This window comes from Herpailurus yagouaroundi, unplaced genomic scaffold (assembly GCF_014898765.1).
Source record: "Herpailurus yagouaroundi ecotype Mexico unplaced genomic scaffold, PumYag 215, whole genome shotgun sequence".
NCBI lineage: Eukaryota > Metazoa > Chordata > Mammalia > Carnivora > Felidae > Herpailurus > Herpailurus yagouaroundi.
The window spans coordinates 3854084-3870681 of NW_024412446.1; the positions used below are offsets into that span (position 1 = coordinate 3854084).

The 16598-nt window shown below is 46.2% G+C and overlaps 1 protein-coding gene across 3 annotated transcripts in view; it reads right to left on the reverse strand.

The window, feature by feature from the left end:
- SPACA3 (sperm acrosome associated 3) overlaps window positions 1-16598 on the reverse strand; it is a 36778-nt gene that overhangs the window by 19644 nt on the left and 536 nt on the right. Inside the window, exon 1 of one of the 3 annotated variants that reach the window (XM_040455237.1) lies at window positions 1238-2361. The exons of the other annotated variants lie outside the window; for them this stretch is intronic. The gene's annotated coding sequence lies outside the window, so the exon portion shown is untranslated. Of the gene's footprint in view, window positions 1-1237; window positions 2362-16598 lie in introns of those variants that run through there. 3 annotated transcript variants of the gene reach the window in all.

Below are 16598 nucleotides of genomic sequence, written 5' to 3' on the forward strand. Positions count from 1 at the left end.
GAGCCAGCCAGGTGCCCATGGTTCCTTAGACATTCTAAATAAGAAGTGGAAATTTGCAGCGTGCCTAGGTGGCTCGGTCATTTAAGCATCCGACTCTTGATTTTGTCTCAGATCATGATCTCATGGGTGTGAGATCCAGCCCCGCCTCAGGCTCCATTCTGAGTGTGGAGCCTGCTTAAGATTCTCTCTCACTCTCTATCTGCATTTCTCTCTCTGCCTCTGAAAAAAGAAATGAAAAGGAGAGGGGAGGGGAGGGGAGGGGGGGAGGGAAGAGAGGAGGAGAGGAGAGGAGAGGAGAGGAGAGGAGAGGAGAGGAGAGGAGAGGAAAGGAAAGGAAAGGAAAGGAAAGGAAAGGAAAGGGGAACACATGGGTGGCTCAGTCAGTTAAGTGTCAGACTTCCGTTCAGGTCACAATCTCACAGTTCGTGAGTTCGAGCCCTGTGTCGTGCTCTAAGCTGACAACTCAGAGCCTGGAGCCTGTTTCAGATTCTATGTCTCCTTCTCTCTCTGCCCTTCCCCTGCTTGTGCTCGCTCTCTCTCGCTTGCTCTCTCTCTCTCAAAAATAAACATTAAAAAAAAATTTTTTTTTTTAAAGAAAAGAAGTGGGAGCTTGCCCCTCTCCTGAATAATCTTTCCTTTCTCCAGAAAAGGTAGCTTTAGTCATCACTCAGTTTCCTCATCAAAGGAAGCTAATTTTTACAAAGGTAATGGAGTTATTCCAGAAGCTTTATCTAACTGTATCATCAGAAGAATTCAACACCTGGCCTTAAAAGTGCTCACTTCCTTCTAGTCTTGGGCAAAGGGGTTGAGAACAAGCCAGATCAGGCCTCAGGGCAGGGTTGGGTAGAGGGAGAATTTCAACTCCAGAGCTGGCCTCTGAAGAAGGCAGCCCTAAGGGCTCATAGTGCTAAGTTCAAACAGGGAAGCAAGAGGAAGGGTGAAAGTAACAGATGCCAGGAGGGCTGCTCTGGCTGGGAAGAGGGCACAGCAGCAGTGGGTCTAAGCAGCCAGCCAACACCAGGTATACAGAAGTCACCCTGGAAAATCTGTCCATCTGGGGGAAACAAGTCTTCACCAGCAAGTGGGTTAGACAGCAGGTATCTGGCTCTATTTTCTTGTTTCTCACTATCTGCGCACTGCCTAACCCAGATGTTGATACATAACAGATGCTAAATAAATACACAGAGAACAAGTGAGTGTATGACAAAGCCTCTGTAGACACTAAGTCCTCACTCACCTCCTTCTTGCCTCCACCTGCCTGTAGGAATAAAAGCGGATGCCACTGCAGAGAGCAAGAAAGTGGAGAGGCCACATGGGAAGGGGCTGGCCTTTGGCTCAGTTCTAGAAATAGCAACAGCCTACTTGCCCAAAAGGCACTACCGAGACTGTGCTGGCAAATCAGTAATGATAAGCGTCACAATGCCCCCCCCCCCACAGGACGCTGTGACCTGAGAGCCAGATGTTCCATTAGACAACAATCTCCTGCACCTGAGTCAGAGGCAGGCAAGGAGTGAGAGTTGCAGCAACCCAGCAGGTTGGGGCTGAGTCGTGGAACAAATCGGGGTTGTTTGCTACCCGTTGTCTGGCTCTGCTGGCAGTCAGGTGTGACCCAAGGCATCCTCTATACCTGGTTTCTAGGAGGTGCCCCTTCTGGATCCCATATTGAGACCCAACCTTCAGGAAGGCCTGCTCCTTCTTAACCATGGCTTCAGATCCCCGGACCCTGGAGGAGGAAGAGCTCCATGAAATCTCCTAGAAGACGGGTGGTTGTCAAATGATAGTCCATGACATCGGGAGACTCTGCAGAGACATCCCAGGAGGCCCTGCAGGGGAGTAGAGGGCAGGATTCAGCCCACCCCCCACATCTATCAGAACAGCTTCGCTCTTGTCTATATTATATATTCAAACTCCACGTAAGGATTTATTTGAAGAAAAGTTCTGAAGCTAAAAAAGTTGATGCCTGTGCTAGATGGATTATTGGTCTCAGACCTTCACTCCCCTGTGGGAGCGTTGTACACCCACATTCTTACCGTGGCTTCACGGTGGACAGAGTGTATATCCCCATGCTTGGACCATTGGGATGCTTGCATGACACTAGCAAAGACTTGCAATGTGCTCGTGCCACTGGACCTACCCTCTAGAACCCCTTCCTTTTTCAATGAGAAAAGTTTGCCCCAGTTAGCTACAAGCCCAAGGAGGCACGTGGAGCAGACCTGGACCCAAACTACAGCGAGAAGCCAAGCTGAGCTGAGCCCACTACAAACCAGCCAAACCCTAGCCAACATGAAGGCCTATAAGCCCAAAATAAATACTTCTTATAAGCCATTGACATTTCAAAGTTGTTTGTCATACAGCAAATAACTAACCACACAATGCTTTTGAAGCACCCTTCCCGGCTTTCATTTAAACAAAGAATCTGGGCCCTTGGAGAAGAAAAAGAGAAGTTGTAGAAGCAGTTGTTGAAGGGGGCAGGGAGAGGGGGGAGGGGGAGGGGAGGGAGGGGAGGAGAAGGAGGAGGAGGGAGGGGAGAATAGTTACCATTCAACCATTCCACCTCTAAATGATTACATATCATAGAGCAAGGTTCAGAAATTTTTTTCTGTAAAGGGCCAGAGAGTAAATATTTTAGGCTTTCTAGCCTATGCAGTCTCTGTCCCAACTACTCAACTCTGCCATTTTAGCATGAAAAGCAGCAGTAGTCAATACTTTAATGGATGCCTGTGGACTGCGCTCCAATAAAACTTTTTCTGGACACTGAAATTTGAATTTTGTGTAATTTTCATGTGCCACAAAATATTCTTATTTTTTAACCATTAAAAATGTAAAAGCTGAGGCGCCTGGGTGGCTCAGTTGGTTAAGCATCAGACTTCGGCTCAGGTCGTGATCTCATGGTTCCTGAGTTCGAGCCCCGCGTCGGGCTCTGTGCTGACAGCTCAGAGCCTGGAGCCTGCTTCAGATTCTGTGTCTCCCTCTCTCTCTCTACCCCTCCCCCATTCATGCTCTGACTCTTCTGTCTTAAAAATAAATAAACATTTAAAAAAAATTTTTTAATGTAAAAACCATCCATCCACGGTTGAATGGATAAACAAAATGTGCTATATACATACAATGGAATATTATCCAGCTTGAAAAGGAAGGAATTCTGCTACAACATGATGAACCTTGAAGACATTATGCTGAGTGAAATACGCCAGAAACAAACGAAAGAATGCTGTATGATTCCACTCATACGAGGTGCCCAGAGTAGTTGAATTCGTAGTCAGAAAGTAGAATGGTGGAGTGGAGAATAAGGAGTTATTTATTGTTTAATGGGGACGGAATTTCAGTTTGGGAAGATAAAAAGTTCCAGAAATGGATAGAGGCAAATGTGAATGTATTCAGTGTCACTAAACTATACACCTAAAAATGGCTAAAATGTCCATTTTTAAAACTTTTTTAATGTTTATTTATTTTTGAGACAGAGAGAGACAGAGCGTGAGTGGGGGGAGGGGCAGAGAGAGAGGGAAACACAGAATCAGAAGCAGGTTCCAGGCTCCGAGCTGTCGGCACAGAGCCCGATGCGGGGCTCAAACCCACGAACCACAAGATCATGACCTGAGCCGAAGTCGGTCTGCTTAACCGACTGAGCCACCCAGGTGCCCCTAAAATGTCAATTTTTTTAATTAAAATTAAAAATAGTAAATAAAACCCATCCTTAATTTTTGGCCCCGTACAAAAACAGGTGCATAGTTTGACTTAGGGGGCATAGTTTCTAACAATTTAACCCTAAGGAAACTCCCACAATGTGTCCCACCAGTACTGTCTGGGTTAAAAAAAGAAAGAAAGGAAATATCCTTAATATTCATCAACAGGAGAATGGAGATATACATTATGGTAGAATTATTCCATGGAGAATCCAATGATAAGTGGAGTATGCTACAATTTATATATAAAATTTAAAACCCTGCTGAACAATGCCATGTTGTATTAATGGATGCATAAACATGTACTAACCGTGTAAAGACATACATAGGAATGATAAATAGTGGGTTCATGGTAATAGTTACCTCTGAGGAAGAGGGAGAAGAATGGGAAGGGGGGGTGTAATATACAGGAAGCTTCAATTATATCAGTAATGTTTTACTTCTTTAAATGAGATCTGATACAAATATGACATAATGTTAAGATTTGATAAAGCTTAATGGTGGGTAAATAGGTATTCATTATGCTCCTTTCTATTCTTGTCTAATCTTTGAAATATTTCACGATGAAAAAATTAATTCAGAAAAAGCAAAGGGAGGAACAAATTAAAAAAAAAAAAAAAAGGAAACCATCAATTAATTTCAAAGCGCGCCAGTAGCAGCAACAAGAATAACAGAAGAGGCAATCAGTCCACCTCACTGATCCTTCTGGACTTTCTGGGGCTTCCTCAGCTCACCTCAGTGGGGCAAAGCCGATGCAGAGGCCCATGTTCAGAACCTAAGGCTGGCTCTGCCCCTTTGGTTTGTCCCTGTGTGGCTGGAGGAGGAAGGCCAATAGAGCCCAGACCCCATACCTGAGAACCATGTTCCAGGCACAACCCATTTTCCAGATGCAAACCTGCCCAGACCCATAAGGCACAAGAAGGCATTTCAGGGTTCCAGGACATTTTCTTGTGAAAACCCGAGATTCTCTCTCACCAGTACCTGAGAGATGGAGAGAGGACAAGCCAGGCTTCTCTTGGGGACTCACTGTCAATTCACAAACAATTATTGACCTTAGCTCTTACCCATATTTAATGCTGTCAATTAGGATTAGACTGGGCTGAAAGTAACAGGAAACCCAACTAACAGTGGCTTAAACAAGACAGAAGTTTACTTCTGTCTCACGAGAAATAAATCCAGAGGTAGATAACTCAGGGTAGCATGAAGGTTCTGTCATTCCGAGGATGTGATTTCTCCTGTTCTGAGATGACAGCTTGAGCTCCAGCTACCAGATCTGCTGTCCAGGCAGCAAGACGGAAGAAAGGGAGAAGGACCAGATTCTTCCCTTTTAAAGGAGTCTTCCGGAAAGCATCCTATGATCTTTCCACTGACGTCTCCTTAGCCAGAACATAGTCAAATAGCCACACTTACTCCAAGGAAAGCTAGAAATGTAGTCATGGAGACCATGTGGGGCTCCATGCTGACCGTGTGGGTGGAGCCTGCTTGGGATCCACCCCTCCCCTGCTCGCTCTGTATCTCTCTCTTTCAGAATAAATAAGTAACCTTTTTTTTTTTTTCCAAAACATAATGATACCTACGCTATACCTATGTTGCGAAGATTGAATGAATGAATAAATACAAAATACTTGTACTGATACCGGGCACACAGTATGAGTGTATAAGTGTTAGTATTGTCCTTACTAGACAACAGTTGAAAGGCACCTTAAGGAAGAACTAATGAACACAGAGGATGTTCTCGCAGAGGTGTCAGCCCAGTCCAAAGGTAGGAAGAGGTGACAGCTGAGTCAAGACCTCAGGGATGAGCACAAGTCCTGAGTCTCTCTCCAATCCCACTATTTAAGGAGGGTGCCAGCACTCGTAGGCACATATTCTATTTGAATAGGACTAAGGAAAACCTCCAAGAGGTTTTACCTTGAAGGGAAGGAAGAGTGATATGTCCTTATTCCCCACAGCAAGCTCTCCATGGCGCTAAAAGTGTAAAAATGAAGGCCTCCTAACACCCAGAGAAAAGTACATGAACGAAGGGAGCGCTGGGTGGCTCAGTCGGTCGAGCATTCGACTCCTGATTTCAGCTCAGCTCATGATCCCAGGATTGTGAGATTGAGTCCCACGTCGTGCTCCATGCTGAGTGTGGAGCCTACTTAAGATTCTCTCTCCTTCTCTGCCCCTCTCCCCTGCTCACTCTATTTAAATTAAATTAAATTAAATTAAATTAAATTAAATTAAATTAAATTAAATTAAATTAAAATTTTAGAAGTACATGAACTTGGGGCCTTGCTCTGTCTTGGCTCTCATACCACATTCCAGGTATTCTGGTTCCTTGTTCACAGCTGGCAGGCAGCCAGCACCGCACCACCCAGTTCCACCTTCTGAACTTTATCCCCAAGCAGAAAATTGTCTCTTCTGTGTACTTCAGAAAGGGACCACTACATAGGACGACACCACAGTCCATCTGGCCCATGGAGGCCTGAGGGACAGGGCTGTCCTCCCCGGTGCCAACCCCTCCAGGGAGGAGCACTTCATTCTCTCGGGGGCTAGTTCCAGGCTTTTATAATGGGACTTGAGTGACATTAATTCTCATCCCAAATCTGCTACTAAGTCACCCTGTGGCCTTGGGCCAGTGCCTTGACCTCTCTGAGCCTTGAGTCAGTGGGAATAATCATATCCGGCTCATTAGGTCCTTCATTTGTCATGAAAATTAAATGAAATACTGTATGTAAGGTGTTCAAACAGCTCCCAACATGCAGTTGGGCCCCCGTGCACGTAAGGCCCCTCGTCTCCTAAGGCTCCCTCAGCGTTAGCCTGCCCCAGCGCTGTGATGGTGAGTCCTGTTAGGGGTTAAACGACTTCTCTGTTGTGTTGTCCTGAGCATTCCTTGTGTCTCTGAACTTAAAGGATTTTACCTTTGAGCTTTTCCACAGTGTTTATGCTTTTTCAACTTCTTATCACACCTTTTCCATGATGACAGGTGCCCAAATCAGTGACGTGGGCATACAAGATCACAGCCAAATGGGAAGCAAATATCAAGTTTATTCATCAACTCTGGTACATTCCAGCTCCCAAACCACAGCCTTTCCTAGCATTTGCGATGGAGAATTCAGAAAGTAATCAAGGAAATACACAGGACTTCCGACACTCCCAAATGTGGGTATTGGAACATATCACCACACACATACACATGTCCAAAGCTTGCCTGCTGAGATGGGACTGGGCAGCTCAACTACACAGATGTGAACCTTCTAGAAGATAGTCCTGGGTCTGAACCAAATGTGCTCCCCTCTGAGATGACGTAGAAGAGGAGCAATCTGTTTGAAGTTGGGAATCAGAGAAGAAGCAGCCAATCTGGCTCTTGATCCCGAATCACAGTAGCCCCACCCATCAGGAAAAGATGACCCCACAAATGTTAGCCTTTGTCCAGCGGTCTAGACGCTCCTCCTGGGCAGGAGCAAAGACTGTTATGGAGAGTGATACTGCATGTTCTCCAAGAAAGGGGAGAAGAGATGTTGTCTCTCGCCCAGCCACACAGGTATCCCCTTTTTAGCCTCAGCTTGAACTATAGCAAACCCCCACCCTTGAACATGCACACACGTGATCTGGAATGATGGAGTTTGGCCTCATTGGTAGACTGCTCACCCAAAGAGAACACAGACACTTGACTAAAAACATGTCCAAACCAGAAAACCAGTGGGAAAATATTGCATGCTGTGTATCTAGTATACAAGGGAAGGTGTTGCTAAACCTTGTTCCCAGAGTCCCTGTGGTTGACACCCTAAAAATAAATAGAAACACGGTGACTCATCTGCCATTCTGAAACATTAACCCAACAGACCAGTCAGCCAGGGTCATAGGCTCACACCAAGAGGGATTTTATCGAAACTTCCTGAGGGCAGGATCCAGCACTCACCCTCACACCGGCTGGCTACCCAATGGTTGCGTCCAGTACAGAACCCTGGGGCAAGTAATGCTCTGGGAATTACTTAGGATGCATTCTCTCCCCAGTTCTTCCCTTACCAGCCACATGAGTTTGAGGAGCTGGTTCCCTTCTAGGCCTCGGTGTCCTTCTGGCTAAGTCTCATTTTCCTAATTTCAAAACAGGAATAGCAGTTGCTACCCCTATGCATCTTCCAGGCATGTTGTAAGAAGCCCGTGGACTCCGGTGAGCTGGGTGTGGGATGTGTTCCCCCAGAGAGGGCATGGATGGTACACAAAGTCCCATCATGTCAGAAGCTAGTCGAACAGCAGTGACTCCCAGCAAGGGAGTCTGGTTCACCTTTTCATAAGCCAAATGGTGCTGGGTCATCTGGAAAGATAATGTGAGACAGTCTTACAGGGAAGAATAAGGCCAAAGTTGTAAGGAGCAAATTAGGAAATCCCATTTGTAGAAGTAAATACAGTTGACCCTCGATCAAGACAGGGGTTAGAGGTTATGACCCCAGATAGTCGTAAATCCCTGTGTAGCTTTCAACTTCCCAAAACGTTAACTACCAATAGCCTACTGTTGACCAGAAGAAGCCTTATCGATGACATCAACAGCCTATTAGCACCCAGATGTATCCTTCACTGTATCCTTACAATAAAGTAAGCTAGAGAAAAGAAACGTCATTAAGGAAATCGTAAGGAGGGGCTCCTGGGTGGCTCAGTCTGTTGAGCGTCCAACTCTTGATTTCGGCTCAGGTCATGACCTCGCAGTTCGTGGGATCAAGCCCCGTGTCCGGCTTGGTGCTGTCAGCTTAGAATTCTCTCTCCCCTTCTCTCTCTTTACCCCTCCCCCACTCACACGTTCTCCCTCTCTCTCAAAATAAATAAACTTACTTAAAAAATCATAAGGAAGAGAAGATACATTTACAGGGCCGTACTGTAAAAAAATCCACATATTGGTGGACCTGTGCAATTCAAACCCTGATGCTCAAAGGTCAACTGTAATGAAAAGCAGAGAGAGAAATGGCAAAGGTGAGAGAATGAAACAGAAATCACTTTAAAAAAAAAAATCAAAGAAGCAAAGTAAGAAGTCTGTGTTAACAGAATCCTGGTAATTAAGAGAGAAAGTCAAGGTGGCAGTGGGAGTATAGGGCCACGCACAGACGTTCTGCAGAAACACGAGGAGATCAGAGGGCTGCTGTCCAGCCGAGTGAGACGAGACCCAGTGAGGAAGTGTGAACAACGGAGCCGTGTGTAGAGTCCTGTTTCGGGAGCACAGTGAGCCTCAGTGGGAGTGGGGGGCAGGCCGTGGGGGAAGAATATGGTTTCCCAGGCCAATTCCAGAACTGGCCAAGCTGTAAAACCAAGATAGTGCCTCCAGGGACTTAGGATCTGGCTCCGGAGTTCTCGAAACCGCCTCAAGACAGAGCAAACGTCAGACTGCTGACCCAGGAAAAGGAGAGGGCCAGCTAAGAAAGCAGCAACACGTTTCGGAAGGATGGTGGGCAGCTGGGGCCAGCTGGAGGCCACTGCTGTGGTTGACTCCCACCCTACCTAGCAGCACAGCCTCAGTGCTGGCGCTGGGGGGCCGGCGGGGTGGGGGGGGGGGGGGGGGCACCAGCAGATCTCTTGCGATGGCAGCAAACTGCTCAGCCGTCACAAGAGAAATCACAGCGGGGCCAAAGAGGACGTCGTAGGGGAACTGTCGCGTCAAGATCCAGAATGAGCTTTGGACAAGACAATAGGCCAGAGGAAATGTCTGTGGGAGCTTCGGAGGCAAAGAAAATGCCAAACAACTGGGGAAGAGAAAAGAAAGAACCTGGAGAGGAAAGTGTGCATAGGGGCTGAGGGTCAGACACAGCATCAAGGTGGCCCAAATGTGCACCACCCTAGGACAGGGAGGGATCAGCAGAGAAAACATAGGCCATTTCAGTACTTTTTCTCCTACTGGAAAGCTGGAGGGGAGGGCTCTGTGAAAAGCTTCTCTAGGATGGGTTGAAGCCCTGAGTCATCTGCTCTGACTAATCACCCCTGTTTTCTGGCTTCCCAGGTTGAATAAGGTGCTTCTCTTCCATTCTCCTCCAGCCTCTGTGCTTGCTTCTGCCTTCACATTATATTAAAATCATTTGTTTGCACATCTTTCCTTTTTATTTTTTACATTCATTTATTTTTGAGAGAGAGAGACAGAGTGTGAGCAGGGAGGGGCAGAGAGAGAGGGGGACACAGAATCCGAAGCAGGCTCCAGGCTCTGAGCTGCCAGCACAGAGCTCGACTCAGGGCTCAAACCCACAAACCGTGAGATCATGACCTGAGCAGAAGTCGGACGCTTAACCGACTAAGCCAGCCAGGTGCCCCTGTTTATACATCTGTCTTACCCATTAGGCCAGTGAGTGGTTCTCATCCCCAGCTGCACATTAGGATGTCCTTTAAAAAATAACGATGCCTAGGTCCCCACTCAAGACCGATTAAAGCAGGACCTCTGGGGTTAGGGCTTTTGCATTCGTACTTTTTAAAATTTTTTTTAATGTTCATTTATTTTTGACAGAGAGAGAGAGACAGAGCATGATCATGGGAGGGGCAGAGAGAGAGAGGGAGACACAGAATCCGAAGCAGGCTCCAGGCTCTGAGCTGTCAGCACAGAGCCTGACACAGTGCTCAAACTCACAGACCACGAGATCATGACCTGAGCTGAAGTCGGATGCTTAACTGACTGAGCCACCCAGGTGCCCCTTGCATTCATACTTTTTATTGAAGCCTCATATGATGATTCAAATACGCCATCGGGTTTGAGACCCACTGTTGCGGACTGTGAGCACTTCAAGGTCAAGGACCAGGTCATGGGTGTTTGAATCCTCTTAATGAGAGGATAAGCATGGGTAGCAGAAGATGAAGACCAAGAATCCAGAAAAGAAAAGCAGGGAAGTGTCCTGCATAAGAGGAGAAAAGTAGTGATGGGAGGCTGAGAAGCAGAAGAGAATCTTCAAGAAAAAAATAAATAGAAGAGAATCTTAATGATGCCAGGGGCAAAGGAGGAACCTGGATGGGGCTGCGTGATCCTGAGTTTGTCTCGCATAACAAATCTCTCGTTAAAGCTAATATGAAGCTTCAATGCAGAATAAACAGCACCTGCTTCAGAGAGAAATGAGGTGGAGAGGAGTCAGAACGTGAGTTTCTGAATGTGCCGTAACAATGGACTCTGGGGACCAGAGCCCTCGTTCTCCACGAGGCGAGTGGGGGCAGAAGCCAAAAGGAAGAGAAAGAACAAAATGGTGATTTTGAGAAGCACTGAAACATGTGAAGGCTTATGACAAGGAAGATGAAACTCATGATTTAAAAATAAAACGGGAACACAAGAGAAAGCAAGCTTGAGAAAGAGAGTGGAGTGAATTTGTAAATCATCCATATGCACATTTGCTCAAAACGCTATTGTTTCAGCAGTGGGGAAGGAATTAGAGGTAAATAAAATATGCAAATGCACTTCATAATGAAAAATCCTGTGATGAACAACTGAGATAATCGTTATGAAAACTCGCTGAAAAATACACAACATGTTCTAGAAATGTGAGGTGGCATGATTAGCATGCTAAGATACAAGTTGCTGTGCGTGCCAAGAAATTTGGTTCTCCAAATGCAGGTCATTGGTCAACTAAGCAAAGGACCCCAAGTCTCTTAGTTGAGTTTCAGAGAGCGCTCAAGATGCAGGCTTTCCAGGGCTAGGTCTTGGAGGAGAGCAGCGCTTGCCTGGTGTCCATACTAGGTGCCCTGGGGCCATCCCTGGTTGGAAGAATCGGGTTTAAGTCTCTGGCTATAATACATAGAGCCAGAAGATAGAAAAGCATAAAATAAAGGGAGCAGAGCGATTAAAAGGAGAGAAGGGAGCTGTGTATCTAACATCTACTGAATTGCCTCTATGTTCCAGGCATGGGGCATATGGTATTTCATCTAACCATCAAAATAACTCTACAAGAGCCTCACACTGGCCCAAGATCCTATGAGATGTTGGAGTGCCTCATGGCCCTCTTCTATTTTCACTCCATTCTCTCTCCCTAGCATCGGATCCAGAGCTATACCTTGAACAATAATGACCAATGAAAAATCTCCAGTCTTCTCTGAGATGTAGTCATTATACCTAACTCCACACAGAAATCTCAAATGCACCTCAAACTCTTCAAGTCCAAAGCACATGGCTTCAACCTCCCCCACCCCCAACCTGTTCCCCAAACTTGATCCTCTTCTGGTGTTTCCTATATCTATGGGGATAGGGATCCCCATGTAGGTGTGCAACCCTGAAACCCAGAAATCTTTCATGAACATTATTAACCCATACCCAAGTCCTATTTACTCTCCCCTAACTTTCCATCCCCCTCTCCCTGCCTAGACCAAGCTGCCATCTTCTCTTGCCTTGTGTGATGCAATCACATTGGGTCTCCCCTTTCTTCTCTGGCTCCCTCCAATCAATTCTCCACATAGAAAGCAAAAGGACTTTTTCGAAATACAAATCTAATTGTTTCTCTAGCCCCACCCCACTCCAACTTTACCAGCTTTGAACAAACCATCTGAATGAATTCTCACTGTTCTTCAGATAAAGACCAAGGTCTTTTGCATAGCCTACAAGGACTAGCATGATTTGACCTTCTGCTTCATTGTCACCTTTGTCTTCCTCTCTGTGTACTCTCCAGTCACACTGGCCTTGTCTCACCTCTTGTCCTTCTGCCAAAGGACTTTGTGACCCCACTCCTCAACATCTGAATTCTACTCATCCTTCAGATAGTAGATCCCCTTTAATAGAAGCTTTCCTTGACATCTTGATAGATCTGTATCCCTAATAATCTTTCATAAGATTCTATTTCTCTTCTTAAAATACTTGAAAAACTTTAAATTCTACATTTATTTTGTTTAATCTTTAAGTAGGCTCCACACCCAACATGGGGCTTGAACTCATGGCCCCGAGATCAAGAGCAGCCTGCTCCACAGATTGAGCCAGCCAGGTGCCCCTAACTCTACATTTATTTAAGCAATCATTTGTTTAACATCTGTCTTCCTTCACTAGCCTATAATTCTATTAGGGCAGCATTGTGTGGTTTATCTCTGCCCTGTGTCCCCAGCACGTAGACAATGCTTGGTACAGAATGGGTGTCTGATGGAATTTGCAGAAGGAAGGGAGGCAGGCAGATGGGAAAGGTCATGGCTAAGGAGTGGCAGAGTCAGGATCCAAACTGGGGTCTGACTGCCTCCAGATCCCAGGCTCTTTCCTGGCAACAAGGAAGAGAGGAAAAGGGACAGATAAGAGATGGTATCTTCTCACCATCTGGTCCAGACTAAGAGAGGCAGACCAGTGCCACTGTCAATGGAATTTTGTCATTGGTCTTCCATTGGTCGTTTGTCATTTGACTGCCAGGCTATGCCTACTTAAACGAAACTCTATGCTAACTGGCTCCATGAGGCATTAAGAGTTATTTGGATCACTTGAATTATACCTTCGATTGTTCTCCATTGTTCTTAGAACACAGTCCTAACGTCTTAGCAGCTTTCTTGGCTTTTTCTGATTCTCTTCCCCCTCTCCCATCACTGTTTCTTTTCATCTCAGATTCTAACCAAACATGCCACGTTCCTTCATATCCTACCCTGGGACGTGTAGCTTACTTCCTGCCTGCCTGATCCACGTCGTGTTAGTGCTTCAAGACTCTACTGGCCTCTCCTTGTCTCTGTCTCTTTGATCCCTGATTATTCCCACCCTTAACCTTGGGCTGGGTTTGTGGTGGATAAAGGAAGGTTTAATTTCTTCTACTGTTTTTCTGCTTTGCCTTGGCTTTTGTTTGTTTGTTTGTTTAATTGGGTTTTTTTTTTACCACTACATCTAACCTGTGAATATTATTATTAATCACCCACCCATGGCACTCTGCTGCTTCAAACATTTCAACGATATTTATTTGATCTCTGGATGAGAGAGGATTTTCTAAGCATAAAAGCAATGGAAGAAATCACTAAGGGAAAGAAAATCAATCCATTTGACTACACAAATTTAAAACTTCTGGACGTCAGAAGCCATTCTAAACAAAACTAAAAGGCAAATGACAAGGCTGGGGAAAATATATGCAATAAATATGACAAAGGGTTGTTATCCTTCATATATAAAGAGCTCATATAAGTCGATAAAAAAAATATTAAAATCCCAGGAGAAAAGTGGGGAAACGACATGAATAAGTAAACAGCTAATAAACACATGAAAAATGTTTAACTTCCCCAGTAGTCAGGGAAATGCAAATTAACACAATGCTGAGCCATTGTTCGACTATCAAATCAGGATAACATTAAAGGCTGGGGAGGGTGCAGAGATCACTTGGTAGTTTTCCAAGAAAAACTAAGAGCTTTTTCAACTTTCGATAAATCCCTATCACCCAGAGGAAAAATCCAGAGTCTAGTCCTCGACCCGCTCTCTTGGCTCATCTCCCAACACCCTCTCCTCCCATCAGACACTGGTGGCAGTAATTTCCTGAGCACAGGAGGACGTCCTCCTGCACAACTCCCCTTCCTGGGTCCTCTGTCCCGCTCCACCTCCACCTGCTCCCACCCACCCAATCTCCTCCCCGCCAACACCTACTTCTTGAAAATTCTGAGACATCACCACCTTCCGGAAACTCTCGGGAGCCGGGTTAGGTGCCCCTGCGCTGTGCTCTCATTACACGCGTTCCCTTACTTAGCATTTGCTGCATTATATTGAAAATGACTCTTTATGGGTTTCTTTCCACCTTAGATCATATGGACCTCAAGAGAGGCATTATATTTTTATTCATTGCTAGATCGTGTAGATGCTCAACAGATGACTCCTGAACTGATCAATCATGTAATAAATTAATTATTCCATTTTGCCCCATAAATTTTTGCCACTAACCTGGTACATGCACACTTTACTTAAAACGGATCAAATTAAGTCATGTTGGATGGAAAGAATACCTCACCTATGCCCCAGCCCTCACTTTAGTATCCATGTACTATCATCTTGTGGGTTGTAACCGATTAGTGAGCCATGAAATTAATTTATGGGTCACAACCATCACTTTTTAAGTGAACAATATTAAAACTAGAAGAAAATGGGACGACACTGGTATCTGTTATTTCCTTCCCATTATGGATTTCCCCACCCACCGCCCCCAGGCAGGCGGGAGTGGTTGGTTGAGAACACAAAATGGGAAGTTGAAGTTCCTGCTTGAATTTTTTTTTTTTTAAATTTAATGTTTGTTTACTTTGAAAGAGAGAGAGAGGGCAGGGAAGGGGCAGAGAGAGAGGGAGAGAATCCCAAGCAGGCTCCGTGCTGTCAGCACAGAGCCCAATGTGGGGCCCAAACTCACAGAACTGTGAGATCATGACCTGAGCCGAAACCAAGAGTCAGATGCTCAACCGACTGAGCCACCCAGGCGCCCCTCCTGCTCAGATTCTTATTAGCTCGAGGAAAGTTACCTATCTCTCTAGGCTGTGGCTTCCTTATCTGTAAAGTAGGAATGATAAAAACACAGATGGATGAAGCAGCGAGGACCCAGTTATGCCCCAAATTCTTACAGCCCTGCTCATCAGCATTTCTGACGGAGACAGGTTCCGTATCAGCCAGAAGCAGACCCGGGCACGACCGCAGTATTTCCCTCTGGCACTTTCTACTCTGATGCCTAGTCCCTCTTCCTCCTTCCCAACCAGTTGCCCACCCTGTTTTATATCATGATTGGGTCGTGAGCCTCTCCGACTCAGGGGGGAAATGTGTACTCAGTGGCATCAGGCAAATTGATGGGCCTGAGACTATTGTCATAGGGTATGAAGGACTCTTTCTAAATTGCTAATCTGACCTTGTCACTCCCCTGCTTAAAGCCTTTCTGTGGTCCCTATTTTGCTCAGAGAAATAAAGCTCTGACTCCTCAATAGGATCTATAGGGTCCTCCGTGATCTAACATCCTGTTCACCCCACACTCCAGCCTCCGCAACCACCTGCACTTCTCAAATCAGCCATGCTCTCCTGGTCCTTTTCTGTGTTGTCCAGTTTGCCCAGAACACCTCTCTGCCCCTTGATGGTCTTGACGGGGGCATCTGCTTCCCCCAGGTTTTTTTCACTGACTCCCATCTCCCTGCTCTGTGCCCCATCGGTCCTGGGCTAGGCACCCCTCCATCACCGCACTGCCACAGCTGTGGTTCAGTCGGCTGCTTATTTGTCCCTCTTGCTTTTTAAGGACAGGGAGGGCACTTTTTGCTCATAGCCCCAGCCTCTAGCACACTTCTCTCCCAGGGTGAGCAAACTGGACAAGTTTGGTGGGGCAGGAGGGCTTAGAAGTGAGGTAGAGGAGGGTGGAGGAAGGAAAGAAAGAAATTGATGCAAATTGTTCCTTTGACACCTTCCCAAGATGTCCCAGGTCATAAAGCAACTCAGGGATTTTGAATTGTAAGTCGTCTTGTTTTTGACAGATCAGGTGCGTGCACTTTCTACAGATCGGGCACAGAGTAGAGCCTCTGGAGAGAAGGAACTTCTGGAATGAGGCAGGTCAGGGTAAGCACCAGGGTGGGCTGGGTGCCAGGAACACGTGCTCCATCTGGAAGATGTCACAAGCTGGAGGAGGCTCCCTGGGCCATTTTCTGGAGGAATGTGAGCTTGAGCAATCAACCCTGGAAACACTGATAAGAGGTGGAGAGATCCATCTTTAGGTTGCAAACAGACCAGGGATGGGGCAGGGACAAGGCTGGGCCACTCCCCCTACTGCAGTGATTCCAGCATTTTTGGCCGCTCAGTTCCAGAGCTTACGAACAGAGACTCCTGCTCAGACAGAGCCAGGGTCACTGAGGTGCTGCCATCTGGGTCACCTGCCTCAGGGCATGGGCGGCTTCGGGGAGAGAAGGATTAATATCAGCTAATCAGTACCAGGCACACTACGGGGCATTTCACACACACACACACACACACACACACACACACACACACACACACACTTTGTTCGATTGACACGCCAACCCACGAGGTAG